At 43.6% G+C, this 17,329-nt stretch overlaps 2 long non-coding RNA genes across 3 annotated transcripts in view; both read right to left on the reverse strand.

The window, feature by feature from the left end:
- Positions 1-2,980, reverse strand: part of LOC141160867 (uncharacterized) — a 69,136-nt gene extending 66,156 nt beyond the window's left edge. For both annotated transcript variants that reach the window (XR_012250551.1, XR_012250550.1), the window contains exons 1-2: positions 2,817-2,980; positions 486-630 (exon numbers count right to left, since the gene is read on the reverse strand). This is a non-coding gene — a long non-coding RNA (uncharacterized lncRNA). The remainder of the gene's footprint in view (positions 1-485; positions 631-2,816) is intronic.
- Positions 2,981-3,313: 333 nt separating this feature from the next.
- The window catches only part of LOC141161712 (uncharacterized), a 54,231-nt gene continuing 40,215 nt past the window's right edge, over positions 3,314-17,329 (reverse strand). Inside the window, exons 2-3 of the long non-coding RNA XR_012250677.1 lie at positions 4,798-4,895; positions 3,314-3,444 (exon numbers count right to left, since the gene is read on the reverse strand). This is a non-coding gene — a long non-coding RNA (uncharacterized lncRNA). The remainder of the gene's footprint in view (positions 3,445-4,797; positions 4,896-17,329) is intronic.

The following is a 17,329-nucleotide window of genomic DNA, read 5'->3' on the forward strand; positions in this document are numbered from 1 at the left end:
CCATACAAGTACAACCCTATGGTTATGACAAGGTTAGCAAATTTCACTTGTCTGTTCCTAAATGTGGAAAGACAAATGGAATTCCCTAACACATGTGAGTGAGTCCTAATAGATTTAGTAAAGGTGCCTCAAGCATATGAATGTTATTACACACCACAATGGACTCTTACATACACGCATCTTACAAAAATACATATTATTCCAGATACGTAGACGCGCACAAACACGCAGAAGCGCACACACACGCAGACGCGCACAAACTCATCAGTACATGAATACATCATCTGAACCACCATCATTTGTAATGTCAGGTCAGCCCCATATATCTTTGTATCACATAAACCTACAACTCCCAGTATGTAACTAACAATAGAGATACTGGGAGTTGTTATCAGTCATCATCAGACTGCGGACCATACAGGAACCACAGTACTGATGAGACACAGGCAGGATCACAAATGAACATTTACATCCAGGTATCTTACCTGAGACGTCTTCTCTGATTAGAGTCGTTCTCTCTCTTTTCGTCTCCCTCTTGTCCAGTCTCCATGATGACTTTTCTCATCCACAGCTCGTCTCTGCAGACTTCCATCTTCTCCAGTCTTCTGCAGCTCATCCCCACACGATGCCCTTAAAGATAGCAGTGTCATTATAATGCTCCCGAATAAAAATATCTACACTGAGCCCCTGAATAAACCTAACTCTTACAATGCTCCCTGCACAAAACATGACATACACTCTACCCCTCTTATGGTACCTGCTCTCCACACTGTCCTCTCCTTACCATACTGGGCCCCCTCTTCACATTGTCCTCTCACACGGTGTCCCCCCTATACTGCCCAGTCTCTATACTGTGCCCCTTCATCACACTCCCCCTCCTCAGCACACTGTTCCCTCCTTTCTGTGCCCTCACACTGTTTCCCCCATACTGCCGCATCTCTATACCTTCCCCCACACTACCTAGTCTCTGTGCTGTGTCACCTCACACTTTTCTCCCCCCATACTGTCTCCTCACACTATTCCCCCACTCTCCATACTGTCTTATACATCCCTTCCCCATTCTGTTCCCGCACCCATTCCCACCCCTCCCCTAGTTCACCATACTGTTTCTTCACACATCTCTCCATTCTGTCTCCTAAAATTTCTCTCCCATCTCTCTCCAAATATAATAAATCTTCGGAAGAGCACACAGACATGCAGAAGCACGCTTACACACACAAAAGCGCACACACACACATACTAAGGGCTCTTTCACACGTCAGTACATGCGGTGACCGTTTCCACACGTACCAGAGACACTGACACACGTAGACCCATTCACATGAATGCGTATGTGCTCATGTCAGTGTGTTTCCACTTTCTACAGACCATGTGGTGTCCGTGGGCAAAACACGCTGGCATGTCTGTTTTTTACCTGCTGTCCAGACCGCAAAAAGTCCCGCACACTGATGACAGTTAGTACCCGGTGCTTGGGAAGAGCGCTGAGCGCTGCCCTCATCATAGATCCCTGCAGGCGCTGCGATCAGTACCAGCAGGGTCAATGATGAGAGTAATAGTCTATACAAGCTGTGTCCAACTGTAAAAAGAATAAAATAAAAAAATCCTTATACTAACCTCTACTAAGTGTCACCCACTGTAATCCGTGCGAGCGCTCACGCCGAGGAGAATGTCTCCTGCAGCGAGTGGGCTCCGGAGCTGCGCTCAACAAGCGGTGCCCTGTCATTCACTAAGCGCAGCTCTGGAGCAAGCTCGCTGCAGGAGTCATTCTCCTCGGCGTGAGCGCTCGCACGGATTACAGCAGGTGACACTTAGGAGAGGTGAGTATAAGGATTTTTTTATTTTATTCTTATTTTTACAGTTGGACACGGACACGGTGGGAGTAGACTACTACTCTCATCATTGACCCCAATGCTGCTGATCACAGCGCCTGCAGGGATCTATGATGAGGGCAGCGCTCAGCACCCGGCTCTTGGGAACAGCGCTAACTGTATACTGATTCCCAAGCGCCAGTATGAGTCACTAAGGATGACACACAGGTGGACACGGATATCTCCAGTCCCGTAAATATCAGGACATGTGAAAGAGCCCTAATATACACACGCAGATACACATGCTCACAGAAATGGGGACAAGTACACACACAGGCAAGCACACACAGAAATGCACAGACACACTCAGACAATCACACACAAAAATGCAGACACGCAGGGAAGCACACACACACGTATGTGTGAAGACACATAAACACACAGGCATACACAATGGACACACACAGGCATATACACACACACCGGCATATACACACACAGGCATATACACACACACACATACAGGCATATATACACACACACACACACACACCGGCATATACACACACAGGCATATAAACACACACACATACAGGCATATATACACACACACACACACACAGGCATATACACACACTGTACACACACAGGCATATACACACACTGTACACACACACAGGAATATAAACACACACACAGGCATATAAACACACTGTACACACACACACAGGTATATACACACACACAGGCATATACACACACTGTACACACACAGGCATATACACACACTGTACACACACAGGCATATACACACACTGTACACACACAGGCATATACATACACTGTACACACAGGCACACAGGCACACAGGTATATACACACTGTACACACACACAGGCATATACACACACACTGTACACACACAGGCATATACACACACACTGTACACACACACATGCAGGCAGCATATACATAAAAATCCATACAAACACACAAATATTACAGTACTTTGGCTTGTCTCCAGCCCATACAGTGTACAGACACGCTCCTAATGTGGGAGACTGCAGTGCAGGGCGCGCTGTGACGTCACTTTTAGCAGACGTGCTTCCCTGTCTGCTGAGTGTGACGCTGCAGTGCAGCCCCTGCTCTCCTGCTCCCAGGCCCCTCCCGCTACTGTCCTGGGCATCGCGTCGGTGAAAGTGCGTGCGCGCGCCCTTAAAGGGCCCACGACCACTTTTTTTTTTTAAATTCTTCAGTTCCCTCTGAATGGGGCCCGGGGCCCGGGGCCCACCGGGAAATTTCCCGGCGCCCCGCCAGGCCAGACCGAGCCTGCTCTGGTGCCTGCATCCACCCCTTGGAATCCATATTACACGGGTATTTATTCTAGCGTTGCTATACATTCTTCTAATTCAAGGACTGTATCATTTTCAGGTCTAGCATCAGAAACCTCATCATTGTATTTTTCCATATTTCTCTATTTCCTAATCATTATATTCACTTATCTCCAATAAAAATAATGTTTGACATGCCTGTTCTATAGAGAAGAAATATCTTCTGAGTCTGGATCAGCGCAGGCAGGATTCTTCATTAACAGATACATTCTTTTCCTTTATTGCCACGTGTCTCTTTGCCACATCTACAAATAACATTTGCAAAGATTTATTACGTCTTGGATAATATTATACAACGAAAGCTACAGGCTAACAATTATTTCACAAACGTTTCTCCAACTTTATTAAATGCATGTCAAGGGGCCAAAATCAAGCATGAACTCTAAGTCTGGGGACATGAATTTAAGCCCAAGATGTTGCCAAGTTCAGACGTTGTTTTACTCTAGATAACTTTTTTTCTTAGACTGTTTTCACATCTGTAATTTGTTAAAGATCCTTTAAACCTTTCCAAGCTCGTGAAAGTGAATTTTTTGCACTTGTGTTTAGAAATAGATGAACACGGAATGGCTTCATCTAATAAATAGTTAAAGAGGACTTTGAGCTACTACCAAAATAACATCCCTCATAGTATCCAAAGTTCACACATGGATGTACATTCCTTCTCTGATGGCAGCCATCTGACACAAAAGGGAACAGACTTTTTTAGTTACATCAGGGGATGTTGACTATGTTCCCCCTTTGAAAAAGAATCTGTCACCAGGTTTTTGCCATCTAATCTGAGGGCAGCAGGCCCTGATTCCAGCGATTTGTCATTTACTAGGCTGCTTGCTGTAGTTTTAATAAAATCACAGTTTTATAAGCAGGAAACAATCTCAAGAGGATTAGTAAACCTGTTGCCATGTAGTCCTCCATATTCATGAGATCTGTATAACCCTGCAGCCACCACTGGTTGGCAGCTTTCTGCCTATGCACAGTGTACACAGAAAGCCGCCAATCAGTGGTGTGGGTGGGGTTATACAGAGCTCAGCATTCAGAGAACTGCTAGACATCCAGGTGATAAAACAGGGATTTTATCAAAACTTCAACAAGTGACACATCACTGGAATCAGGGTCTCTGCCCCTACATTATACTGCTCTCAGATAGGGTAGCAAAACCCAGTGAAACATTTCCTTGAAATATTTTGGTACAGACACAGACTGAAATGCAACACCGATTGTCAGCTCTAAAGGTGACTTTAGAGCTATAATAGCTGCCAGCTATTTGTGCATTTGGCCTACAAGTAATCCTCACGACTCTCCCATATACTGTACATGCACGCTCAGCGAGACAAGCCTGTGTTTTTAATGGTACATGGAAATAAGACTCCTCTGATACATGACTTTCTCCTTTGGGAACAAATGAAGTCAACATATCTTATCCTGCTTTCCTCCGACATCAGCCATTGGGACAGCTCCATATCCATTATAATAGTCGGCTGATCGCGGTTTGGGTGATTTTTCTCCGATGTGTATGGGCAGCTTTAAAGTTTTAAGGGATTGTCTAGGATTTTTAAAAGGGTGGAAAAATGTACTGAAATTATAAAGTAAGCATTACTCACTTAATCAATTACCTGCCGTTCTGGTACTGACATACTGGCGCTCCGTGGTTCCCACTGGTCCTGTAGCAATGATGACATGAACATCGTTTATGTGACATCTGCAGACAAGTGAAGAACAAAGGAGGTCTTGTGAGGATCGGGGACTACTTGTGGGGACATATCTGTAGATATAGAGATATATGGGGGAGAAAGTTTAAGGATAACCTTGTAAATCATCGTTAATACTGTTAAATGTAACTTTTGGTCTACAGGTTAAAACTTGGATGCTATTTGTTTATCATCCAAGTGCTGTTGATTTTTTACTGTCTAATGGGTAGGAGAAGTTTGGAAGTTTTTGGACACAAAGAACCAAAAAAAAAATTTATGAATTAATGAATATTGGATCCAGCAAACTGATCAACATTGATCAGTTTCTCTCCTACACAGAAAAGTAATGCGAGACCAAAGACATGGGCTGGAACATAAGTTGGCATATATGCAATGTGTAGGTGCACGTTCACACTGTGGACATTTCACAGATAAAACCCAAGAAAAAAAAACAAAATGAGCATATACCCTGCTGTAAGTAAATAAATATATAGTAGTAGTACATGTAAATAACATAGGGGACTTGGTTAACACTATTTTGAAGAAAAAAGCATAAAAGCCATCCTACCACGACAAGGTGTACCCAATTGGGACAGTCCTATCTCTAGTATTAAAACCTTACCTTGTGTCAACCGACCACAATATAGATAAGGGCAGAGCAGGACCTAGGCCTGACTGTTCAGACACCTGTCCATGTGAAGCTATACAGATGAAATATGTAGCTCAAAAAGGGGGAGCCACGTCCCTGTTTGTACAAAGTACAAGAAACTACTGCAAAACCAAAGAAATGATCCGGAACATAAATTGGTATACATGCAATGTGTAGGAGCATGTTCATACTCACTTTGTACAAACAGGGGTGTGGCCCCTCTTTTGAGCTAGGCATTTCATCTACAGTATATAGCTTTCCATGGACAGGAGTCTGAACAGTCCAGTCTGCTCTATCTATATTGAGGTTGGCTGACACAAGCTGAGCTTTTAATACTAGGGATAGGACCGTCCCGATTGGGTACACCTTGTTGTGGTGGGATGGATTTTACGCTCTTCTGATCAAAATAGTGTTAACTAAGTAACCTATTGTATTTACATGTACTATTATTATTTACGTACTACAGGGTATATGTTCGTTTTGCTTTTTTTCCTGTGTTTTGACAAAAAAGTAATGGATGTGTGAGGCCTGATTTGTAAAAGAGAGCAAATAAAAATGATGGAAATTTAGAAAATGTGTGCATCAGATGAATGCGGTGGGACATCTTTACTGCTGTTTGGCTGTTTCCATGGTAGACGAAATCAGACACAGCTGCACTCTGTGTTTTAAAGAAGCACTCTCAACAAAATTGTTATCCTCTTAATATATTGCAGTCATCATATTATATAGCACGGTGTACTTACAATTGCTCATTTTGCCTTTCTACCCAGCTAATTCTTCTCTTTTCCATTAGGTCTATGACATTACATGATTAAAAACTGACTAGCTGAATCCTTCTAAGCTCTATGTAGAAACAGGAGGTCAATTTTCCCTGTATGACTCATAAGTCTCAGAAAAAGTCAATGGCAGGTGGGAGGAGTGGAGTAGCTGGGTCAAAAGTTGAAGAGGGGAATGATTTCTTCAGGGACAAGAGACTTCCTGTTTCTACATAGAGCAGAGAAAAGAGAAGAATTAGCTGGTAGAAAGACAAAATGAGCAATTGTAAGTACAAAGTGCTATATAATATGATGATTGTAATATAGTAAGAGGATAAAAGCTTTGATGGGAGGAGTGCTTTTTTAATTACAACGACTGTATAGGATTTTCCTTGCTACAGAGGACTCCGGGCGGCTTTAAATCAGAGGATTAGGTTAAATATAAGCAAATGTTCAGAGATCTGGGGAGGTATCATGCCCAATGTTGAAGTAATGATCTGACTGTACGAGAAATATGACAGTGCTATTTGCAAAACATAAATAAATCAATAGTTACAGAAGAATATGCATTGCCTGCATTCCCACAAGCTGTTCGCCAAAATTTGTAGTAAATACATGGCATTAAGGAAACCACACCTAGGTAAAAGAATAGAGAACATGGGAAACGTTAAGGGTGTGATCTGCTGTGTTGTGACACACAATCAAAAGGTAAAAAAAAGATAGATTTTCTGGTAGGTGACAGGTATTAAACTGGATTCAAGAAACATTTCCGCAATAAGACAAATAGGAAATCTGAAATAACAATTGTGCTAATAAAACAGCAGTGGATTTATGCAGAGTTCAGCAAACTAGGAGAATAACTTTACAGTCTTGTTCAAAAGTCCACGGAGTGAAGTCTGGTAATGGACTTGGTTGTTGTAACAAAGCGCTAAAACGCCCAACCTTTTTGCTCAACTAAATGTTATGCAAAAATGATTGACTTTTATACGTCTGTTTAATTGCAAAAACTGAATGATGAATTCCTCCTCCTATTTCTATGTATGCTCAGACCCTGAACGATGTTCAGACTGTCTACGCAGACTTGTATATTATAGTTATAGGCTGCCAAATGGTGACACAGCAAGTCCTTGTATTCTCCTAGTAAAATTGTGCCTGATAATCTGATTTCCTAGCAACTTTAATTTTTGGCTAAAAGTGATAACTCAGAATCTTCGGCTTCATGCACACTGGTTCCATGCGGCCATTAACAGAAAAAAAAATTATAGCATTCTCCATCTGATATATATCATATACAGTGTATATAGGACTTTTCTCTCCTAGAAACAATGCTCTATGCATACACCACATAACATAGAATGCTAAATCCTTTAAAAGGGTTTTCCAGCCTTAAGCCACGGTCCCACTATCAGTATTCGGTCAGTATTTTTTCTCGGGAGTGGGAGCCAAAACCAGGTGAGGAACAATCAGAGAAAAGATATAATAGAAACAAGTCACCAATTTTGCATTTATCACCCACTCCTGGTTTTGGTTCCCGCTCCTGAGAAAAAATACTGACCAAATGCTGATGGTGGGGCAGTGGTCTTAGGCTACACGTCTGTAGTCACTCACATCACATGCACTACACACTGGGAGGATTCTCCGGTGCCGGCGGGCACGTGATTGCAAGTATGTGATTTGCATACATGCGGTCACTTGCCGACTAGATGGGCACGGCCAGACAAAGTCTAGTCGGAATGTGGCCAGAAGTATTCAAATCGCATACTAACGGTCACATGGCCACCTGTTCCTAGCGCCTAGAACCTTCACAATATGCAGTGTGTGCAACTGAGGATTCAAATGCCTTCAGTCACATAGAGTAAGGCAGGACAAACCCCTTTAAGGCTCCATTGTAAAGAGCCACACAGGACTCTGCATGGTCTCTCTACTACGTACATGAGGCCTGCAGCTGGCCATACATATTACATAAGTGTCATCTATTCCTGTTTGCAAATCAAGTTTACAGATGCAGGAACACTAACAAATAACGCCAGGTCTGAGTAAAAGTCTGGTGGCTATTGTCGATTTGAGCAGCTATCTACGTGTTACTGCTCCTCTACATTTTAGAACTAAAGTGTCAAATAAGGGGCATCTGAATACCTTTATAAGGCAGGGATACAGCCACATTAACACGTTCTAAGAAGAGATATCGGATAAGACTGCATGAGACAAAATTGGAAAATTGTATTCTAATACAGTAAAACTGTGTACCATCCCAGCATATTGCTTTGGCAAATTAATTATACAATATAGAAAAATGCTTTGAAGAGGACGTTTACCAAATTTTTCATGTTGAACTGGACACACAATGCAATAGTGGCTGAAAAACGAAGTAATTACTTTTTTTTTTCGCCTCCCTGTTGCAAAGATACTGACAAAGTATTTGGCACCTAATGAATTAACTTTTGTTACGTCCAAGTAGGTGTTATCAGATATTTTTCACTGAGGGCGTGTACTTCTTCTCCCTGTATGAGTCAATGAGCCAATCATTAGAAGTCAGCAAAACAGGAGAAAAAGAACACGCCCCCTCCATAGCTTAGGTTTCTCCTTGTGTGAGATGTAAGGATACAGCTCCGATCTCCTGGTCTAACCTTGTACATAATTACGAACTGCTGGGAGATAAGAGCACAGATGAGGTCCCTGTGAGGGGAAGCAGCAGTACAGCAGAGTTTAACTGCGTTTGTTTTAAAAAAAAATTCATAAACTAATAATACACATGAAAATAAGCAACTTTCTATTATATCTCATGAGATAAACTTGTTTCTCCCTCTGGATTGATCTTTCTCTCTCATTTCATTTGCAAAAACTGTTAAATCTTTTTTCAGCGAAGGCAGATTTTCCCATTACTGAGATAGGAGATGGCAGTTGGTGCTTTTAAAACACTATAGAGAGGGAGGAGCTAGAGACAGGCACAGACATTCTGCTGCAAGTTCTCCTGAAATGACAGTTACACTCTCTGTAGAACTTTATGAGCACCAACTGTCATCTCCTCCTGTGAAGACAAATTTTACCCATGAATTGAGAAATTTGAGAATGAATGATACGTCCAGGAGGAGAAAGAAGCAGATAGATTACAAAGTTTCTTACTTTCATGTGAACTATTGATTTATGGTAAAAAAAAATGAAAATGACAGTTACTCTTAAAATAAATGTGATGTAATAAAAACTTTCAAAAAGAAAACAAATAAAAAAAAATAATGTGCTTAGTTGTTTTTTCTTGTGTCCAGGAAATGAAGTCAGTCACCCATTGCGAATATTACGATTTAGTTTTTTACACACGACGACCAGAAGGAGGCATAATAAATAAATTATGGAAATTACATGTCCGTCATAGTCCTGTAACAAGCTTCACAGCTGTCTGGGATTTCAGAAGAATATGCATGAAATTATTTAAACAGTCTCAGGGAAAAGAAAACTCTTTCACTGGTTGTAAGTGTCAATTCAAGTAAATATTTCCACTATTGGGGAGCTGTTCCACCAGGCAATTAGTATGAATAAACTGCGCTGCTGAAGGACATACCCCCCCATGACCATATTACTGCTCCGATAATAATACTCACAACTAACATCTTGACCTTCAGGCTTTTTTAAGATAGGAAATTGGAAATGGCTTAAAGGAAGGGTTAACCATTGCGACCTAACTTTTTCTTGACCCAAAATATCTAAAGTTACAGTAAAAATCTATTTTATAAACAATCTCCTAAAGTTTTGTGTCTGCAGCTCCTATGCAGAGCTATATTTTTCCATAGTACCAGACTACAAACAAAGCTTTTATAGTCTAATCCTGTAACCAAACTCTCTTCCTATTGGTCTTAAGGCTCTTTCAGACATTAGTGTTTCGTGTACGAGTTTTATCTGTGTTCTTCATGGATAGCGCTCATATGTAGGATAGTCTATACGGACCAAGTTGTACTTGCAAAATTGTGCACACGTGTTCGATACGTCATATCAAAATCGACAATGCAAGTCTATTGGTCGGTAAAAAAATTGTACAGCACTAAGATGCATCCAAGTCCTGTCCGTTTTTCTCAGACTGCTAGATAGAAGGCGAGAAACTTTTTTTATTTTTTTTTTATTAGAGAAAACTTGATGAAACTAGGACAATTTTTCTCATACATGAAAATAAAAACAGACATCTCAATGAGGCCCTATAAACATTCATTTGTTAAGTTAGCAAGAGGTCGGGGGCTAAATGAGCTCATCTTAGTCCATTTAAAGGGAATCTGTCAGCAGGTTTTTGCTACCTCATCTGAAAGCAGCCTAATGTAGGCAAAGAGAAGCTGAATCCAACGATGTATCACTTAGATTACTGGGTGCAGCCGTTCTCACACAATCAGAGCTTTTAGATTTAGCAATGAAGCAGAGCTGAGAAAGCTAGCCCTGCCCACACCAGGCTCTGTATCTACAACGTCCATAGACAGTGAGCTGCTTATCACAGGAGGGAGTGTGTCGGACCAGAAGGCTGGCACTGCTGGGTCAGAGTAATGATAAGCTCCTGGTGCTAAGACAATTATTGCAGGCAAACAAAACCACAGAGCTTGATTAGAGAGGCATCACTGAAATCTGTGTTTTAACCCCTACCTCATGCTGTCTTTAGCTTACATAGCAAAAACCTGCAGACAGATTCCCTTTAAGTCAAACATATTAATATTAAAACTAGAAGGTGAAACCAGCTGTATCAGTATCAGTAGTTAATACCCACACATTCATTATTTGTTGTTATGATTGTCATCATACTTATTATTATAGCATTATGCAGCACAGTTGGATTATGGAACACAATTAATTAGTATAATGCAAAGTTATTTGTTTGCCAAATTACAATTATGTACATGCACACTTTTATTTTAGATTCCAGTAGGTTTTGTTAGTGCTGCCAAACTGTTCTTGCCATTGTTGAAAAGCTTCTGTGTGTGGGTGGTTGTGCAAGAACATAGTATTTTTAGCAGTTGGTAGCATATTCCTTCCATTTAGATGGATTAGGTAAAGTTATACTAATTAGTTTTATATCATTTTAGGATAACGTTTTTACCTAATTTACAGGCAGTTTTTCCAATTTAGTACGTTCATGAGAAATGTGATAAAGGTGTGATTGGTGAGCATCTAACTGAAGGGTCTGCCACTAATCCTATGAACACAGGTGTCTAGTCTTTATACCTGGCAGTGAAGAGCAGCCACACATGCATAGTCTCTCTCCCTTAAAGGAAATTTGTCAGCAGTATTTCACCCCCCAAACTATTTATATATTTATATGTGCATGTAGACTTTTTCAAAGACAAGTCCAGCAATCCCTTTACATGGCCAGTCCGTTCCTCTGTTACTGAGAAATCAGCGCTTGAATTTATATACAAATGAAGCAAAAGGACTATAGTAGATCTGAAACCTCTGTCACTCCAGCTCTATTCCCCACCCAGTGCTGCCTTCTCCTGCTTGACTGATGACTCCCTTCCTGAAGTCACACAGCATAGAGGCAATCAGACAAGCAGGAGGAGGCGACGCTGGGTGGGGAATAGAGCTGGAGTGACAGAGGCTTCAGATCTACCATAGTTCTTCAGCTTCATTTGCATATCAATTCAAACGCTGATACCTCAGTAACGGAGGAACGGACTGTCCTTGTAAAGGTATTGCTGGACTTTTCTTTGAAAGAGCTACATGTGCATATAAATATGGGAGAGGGAAAGCCTGCTGACAGATTCAGCTATACTGCTATTATTTTGCCGTACCCAGTATCTGGTGATGTACCAATTATACAGTTAATGCCCACAGTGATGTCAGTGCACAAGAGTAATGTTAATCTGAAACCATGCTGCATAAACAATGGAGAATGTGATGTCACGCTACAGTGATAATGCAAACAATAATGTCATATTAGTATGCATGATGTGCAAATTTGGATAATTCACATATAAGAAAGAGGGATTATGCACAAAGTGATGCTATAATACAGATATAATGCAGCTAGTCACAAAACTGTATCCACAGTGATGTCACAGTGCAATTATTTACACAGAAACGCCTTTTGCCATTGGTCATCTAAGGGCTGGGGATCTGAGTTATCTCCATTCCCGGCTGTTACAACAGGATCATGGTGTGTAATACACCCAGCTTCTGCTTTAAATGCCTCAAGCTCAGCAACTGTAAATACATTTCTGGCACCAGCAATGTAAATGTACGGCAGATGGCGTCAAGAGGTTAATTGTTAAAGGGAATCTATCACCCCCTGGCACTTATCAGACCTCTAATATGGGCATACAGGTGATAGAAATGTAAATCTATACCTACCTGTATGGCCTATATTAGAGGTCTGCTTGCTTTGACATATCTTTTCATAAAATCCGTTTTCCTAGGCTTGGTGTCCGGGGGGACGCCAAGAAATCCCCGCCTACCTACTTAATTTAAATATCCCCCCCCTCCCCTGCACGTCACAGGGCCCTGTGAGGTGCAGTCTAGATCTGCAGATAACACGTATGCACAATGCGCCTATAACTCAAGGTGCTTTTTTTTTTCTCTCGGCCCTATTTTACACTGCCGGGCTCTAGAGCGCAGACGCCGGGGAGTCACTGTGACTTCCGCTCCAGTGACCTCCAGCGTGCGTAACAATAAGGTTTGGTCACCACTTCCTCCCGGCATCCTGATAGTTAGGAACTATATTGTATATATGTATATTGTATATACGTGGCAAATCAACTATAAAGCTGTAGTAGGCTGCTGGGCGATGAAGACTTCGAGTCAAGAAGGGGTTCTTTAGTTCTCTGATAAATGTTATATATGTTTATAAGGTTATTTATTTGATAAAGTGTTTGCTGTGAAATCCCTATGGCCATTATTGTATCCGGTTCTCCATAGGCTCTGCCTAAGGCCGCCCCTGGAATTCGGGAGGTCTGCCCAGAGGGGAACCATACAATAGATAGGGATTTAGTTACACCCCCCTCTTAGACACTAGAGAGTTAAGACAGGGGTTTACATCATCTACTGGGAGGGGTTTAGAGTTGTTTTATAGAAAACTAATTCCGGGTTGCAGACAGTAGGGGAGAGAGTGAGTAGTGAGGAGCAGTAGTCAGAGCGTGACTAGGCAGAGTGAGACTGCCATTAGGGGAGGCCTGTGTCAGGCCACCTCATTCCTCGGTTCAAGACCCGATTGCACAGGACTGGTGTAGGTTCTGTCCCATGTACAGAGAGAGAGAGACAGAGTGTGGAGGAAGACTGAGCAGATAGGAAAGCAGACTCCATCAGCAGTAGCAGCAGCGAAGAAGTGTTTTACTAGTGCAAGTTATCAGAACAGAATGAGGACACATTTGAGATGGAATCTGGACGCCGGCACAGTCCTAGGCTCATGGCCTGTCAGAGGTGCTCAAGGCGAGGCCTCTATATCCCTAGAGGTGAGATTCTCAGCTGGGTCGCAGAAGAAGTGGATGATGTTGGGTCTCAGGACAGGACGAGAACGGACGCTGGAAAGGCACATAACCAAGGGTACTTCAGTAACCAAAGAACTTGTCTTGATCTGTATACTGCAGCGGTGTATGGAAGACTTGCACAGTAAAAGTGAGTCTGTTAACGATCTCCTGTCTTGCTTGAAGTCAATGTCGGTTCCATGAAAGGTGTAACAGTGAGTACAGCAAATCCTCCCTTGCAGCACACACTCCTGTCTCAGTCCTTAATAGTAGAGGGGGCATTGGGCAAAGAGAATAGAGTTTCGGCACACAGCGTGATGGTAACAGCCATGGGTGTCCCCCTCTACAAAGCCACTGGGCAAGGTCTTCAAATTGAGGAACATTTCACTGGCGAAGAAGACACGACTCATACATAGTTCGGTGTGTTCTATGGTAACAAACGAATGTGAAACCTGGATGCTAAAGAAACAAGACAGAAGAATTGACACCTTCGAAATATGGTGCCGGAGAAGGATGTTTTCAATATGGGCAGCATGGTGGCTCAGTGGTTAGCACTGTTGCTTTGCAGCGCTGGGGTCCTGGGTTCAAATCCCATCAAGGACAACATCTGCAAAGAGTTTGTATGTTCTCTCTGTGTTTGCAAGGGTTTCCTCCAGGTTCTTGGGTTTCCTCCCACATTTCAAAGACATACTGATAGGGAATTTAGATTGTGAGCCCCAATGGTGACAGCAATGATAATGTCTGTAAAGCACTGTGGAATCAATGGTGCTATATAACTGAGTAAAATAAATAAATACATAAATACCATGGATGGGAAGAAGAACATCAATTTTGGAACAAATCAAGCCAGACATGTCACTCGAAGCAAGAATCACCAAGCTTCAATTTGCTTACTTTTGACACATCATAAAAAGAGAGCAATCATAAAATGAGAAGGACATCATGGTCAGAAGAATAGAAGGGATAAGGCCAAGGGGAAGACCAGCAACCCGTTTGCTTGATACTTTCAAGATAACGGCAGAGAAGACCCTGGTGGCCCTGTCTAGGCTTGCACAAGATCGATCTTCCTACAGATCGGTCATCCATCAAGTAGCCACGGCTCGAGATCAAACCAAAGGCTGTTACAAAAAAAATGCTAAACCGAATCTGGCGTTTCATGTGATTGTTCAGAATAAGCTAGTGTGTACATGAGGAATATCACTATTTCTGGCCATTATAGGTCTTGTATCCTGCATTTTTTCACTAATTTTCTCCTCCGCAGGTCCATTCTCTACTTTATGGTTATCTCTGAGCTGGTGGGTGGAGTATAGCTGCTATGATTTCTCTAATACAGAGAGGGATTCTTGTAGAGATTAGGGTCTTGTAGAGATTCAGAGGACCCGGGTCCAGCAGCCATGCCAGTATCTCATGGCTACTGGACGGGAGCCCTGTAAACTGCCTCCTACCTGCTGACATACCCCGCTCCTCTTTTGATTAGCTGGCATGGCATAATGTCATTGTTACTGGGTGAAAAAAAGGAGCCGGCGATGTCGGCAAGTAGGAGGCTGTTTGTATGGGCTCCTTTCCAACTGTCACAGAATGTCAAATAGGAATAATATTAATTTATTTGCTCATTTCTATATTCCGGTTCTCCTATCTGTAAGTAGAACACCTTTAGGCTGAGATCAGACTAGTGTATTTCATGGTCTGTATATAGCCTGCATTGTTCGGTCTGGAGGGGGGTCTATAATCCTAGACTTATAGCCTCATATGTGTCTATAAGGCTGTAAGCTTGCATTGGAAGAGCTGTGCGAGCATTGTGGTCCGTAGACAGACCATGAAATATGCTCATGTCAACCCGGCCTTAGAATCAGAAGCATTGAGTAAATTATACAGCAATACTTAGCAGTGTGAATGTGAATTCAGCACTTGGATGAGATAAAACACTTACACAGTGTTACGCTCGCGCCTGGACTGACTGGCGTGAGCGTGATCCCACTGTACCATGAGCTGAGGAGTGCCTGGAGGGGCGTAACTAAGTATCAACCCGATCCGACCAAGGTCGCACGGCGGCGACTCCGCGGACCAAGGAGGAACCGAGCAGAGGGACCAGGTGCGACTCCAGGTCAGACCCCGGTCACAGTTGTTGACTCACACCGGGGAATGCAGGAACAGGCAGGTTAGACTGGCATACAGGCAGGTGGGTATTGGCAAGTACGGCTGGTATGCAAACAGATGGGCACTGGCAAGCACGGCTGGTATGCAGACAGGTGGACACTGGCAAGCACGGCTGGTATGCAGACAGGTGGGCACTGGCAAGCACGGCTGGAGTGCAGACAGGGAGGTACTAGCAGGTTGGAGCGCAGGCTGGTTAGGGTCCAGTAAAGCATGGGAGACGGGTTCAGAGCCGCAGATGCGGTAGTCAAGCAGAACAAAGCGAGACCACAGGTGCGGTGGACAAGGCTGAGCTGAGCGAAACCGCAGGTGCGGTGGACAAGGCTGAGCAGAGCGAAACCGCAAGTGCGGTGGACAAGGCTGAGCAGAGCGAAACCGCAGGTGCGGTGGACAAGGCTGAGCAGAGCGAAACCGCAGGTGCAGTGGACAAGGCTGAGCAGAGCGAAACCGCAGGTGCGGTGGACAAGGCTGAGCAGAGCGAAACTGCAAGTGCGGTGGACAAGGCTGAGCAGAGCGAAACCGCAGGTGCGGTGGACAAGGCTGAGCAGAGCGAAACCGCAGTTGCGGTGGACAAGGCTGAGCAGAGCGAAACCGCAGGTGTGGTGGACAAGGCTGAGCAGAGCGAAACCGCAGGTGCGGTGGACAAGGTTGAGCAGAGCGAAACCGCAGGTGCGGTGGACAAGGCTGAGCAGAGCGAAACCGCAAGTGCGGTGAACAAGGCTGAGCAGAGCGAAACCGCAGGTGCGGTGGACAAGGCTGAGCAGAGCGAAACCGCAGTTGCGGTGCACAAGGCTGAGCAGAGCGAAACCTCAGGTGCGGTGCACAAGGCTGAGCAGAGCGAAACCGCAGGTGCGGTGGACAAGGCAGAGAGGACAGGGCTCTGTTCACATGGAACAGACAGGAAAATGCAGGAAGATGGCTAGAACACAGGGGGAAGATACGGAGGAAGGGAATAGGGACAAGCAGAACCAGATACACACAAGGTACTACACATGAAGTAGCGAGTGGACACAAAACTCACAAACAGAAGTACAGAGACAACGAGTTGGCGTTAGGTGCAGGTTCAGATACTGCAGGAAAAGGGAAGGTACGGACATAGAGACAAACAGGCTAGGAGAGTGTTCAGACAGGAACTGACACTGCAACAAGATACAGGAGCGAGTCTGGGTATATGGCCCCTAGAGAGGCGGACAAACAGGCTAGGAGAGTGTTCAGACAGGAACTGACACTGCAACAAGATACAGGAGCGAGTCTCGGAATACGGCCCCCAGATAGGCGGACAAACAGGCTAAGAGATGGTTCAGACAGGCCTGGGAATACAGCCCCCAGGTTGGCGGACAGGCAAGAAACAGAACGGAACCCGGCACATCAGAGGCAAGGAGCCCTCTGAAGGTAAGAGTTGCTCAGGCATCTCCTACAGGGTGGAGTGGGTTTAAATATCCAGTGACTCACAGCAATAG

Source organism: Phyllobates terribilis, unplaced genomic scaffold (genome assembly GCF_046119375.1).
Source record: "Phyllobates terribilis strain yellow unplaced genomic scaffold, ASM4611937v1 Scaffold_9__5_contigs__length_417890890, whole genome shotgun sequence".
NCBI lineage: Eukaryota > Metazoa > Chordata > Amphibia > Anura > Dendrobatidae > Phyllobates > Phyllobates terribilis.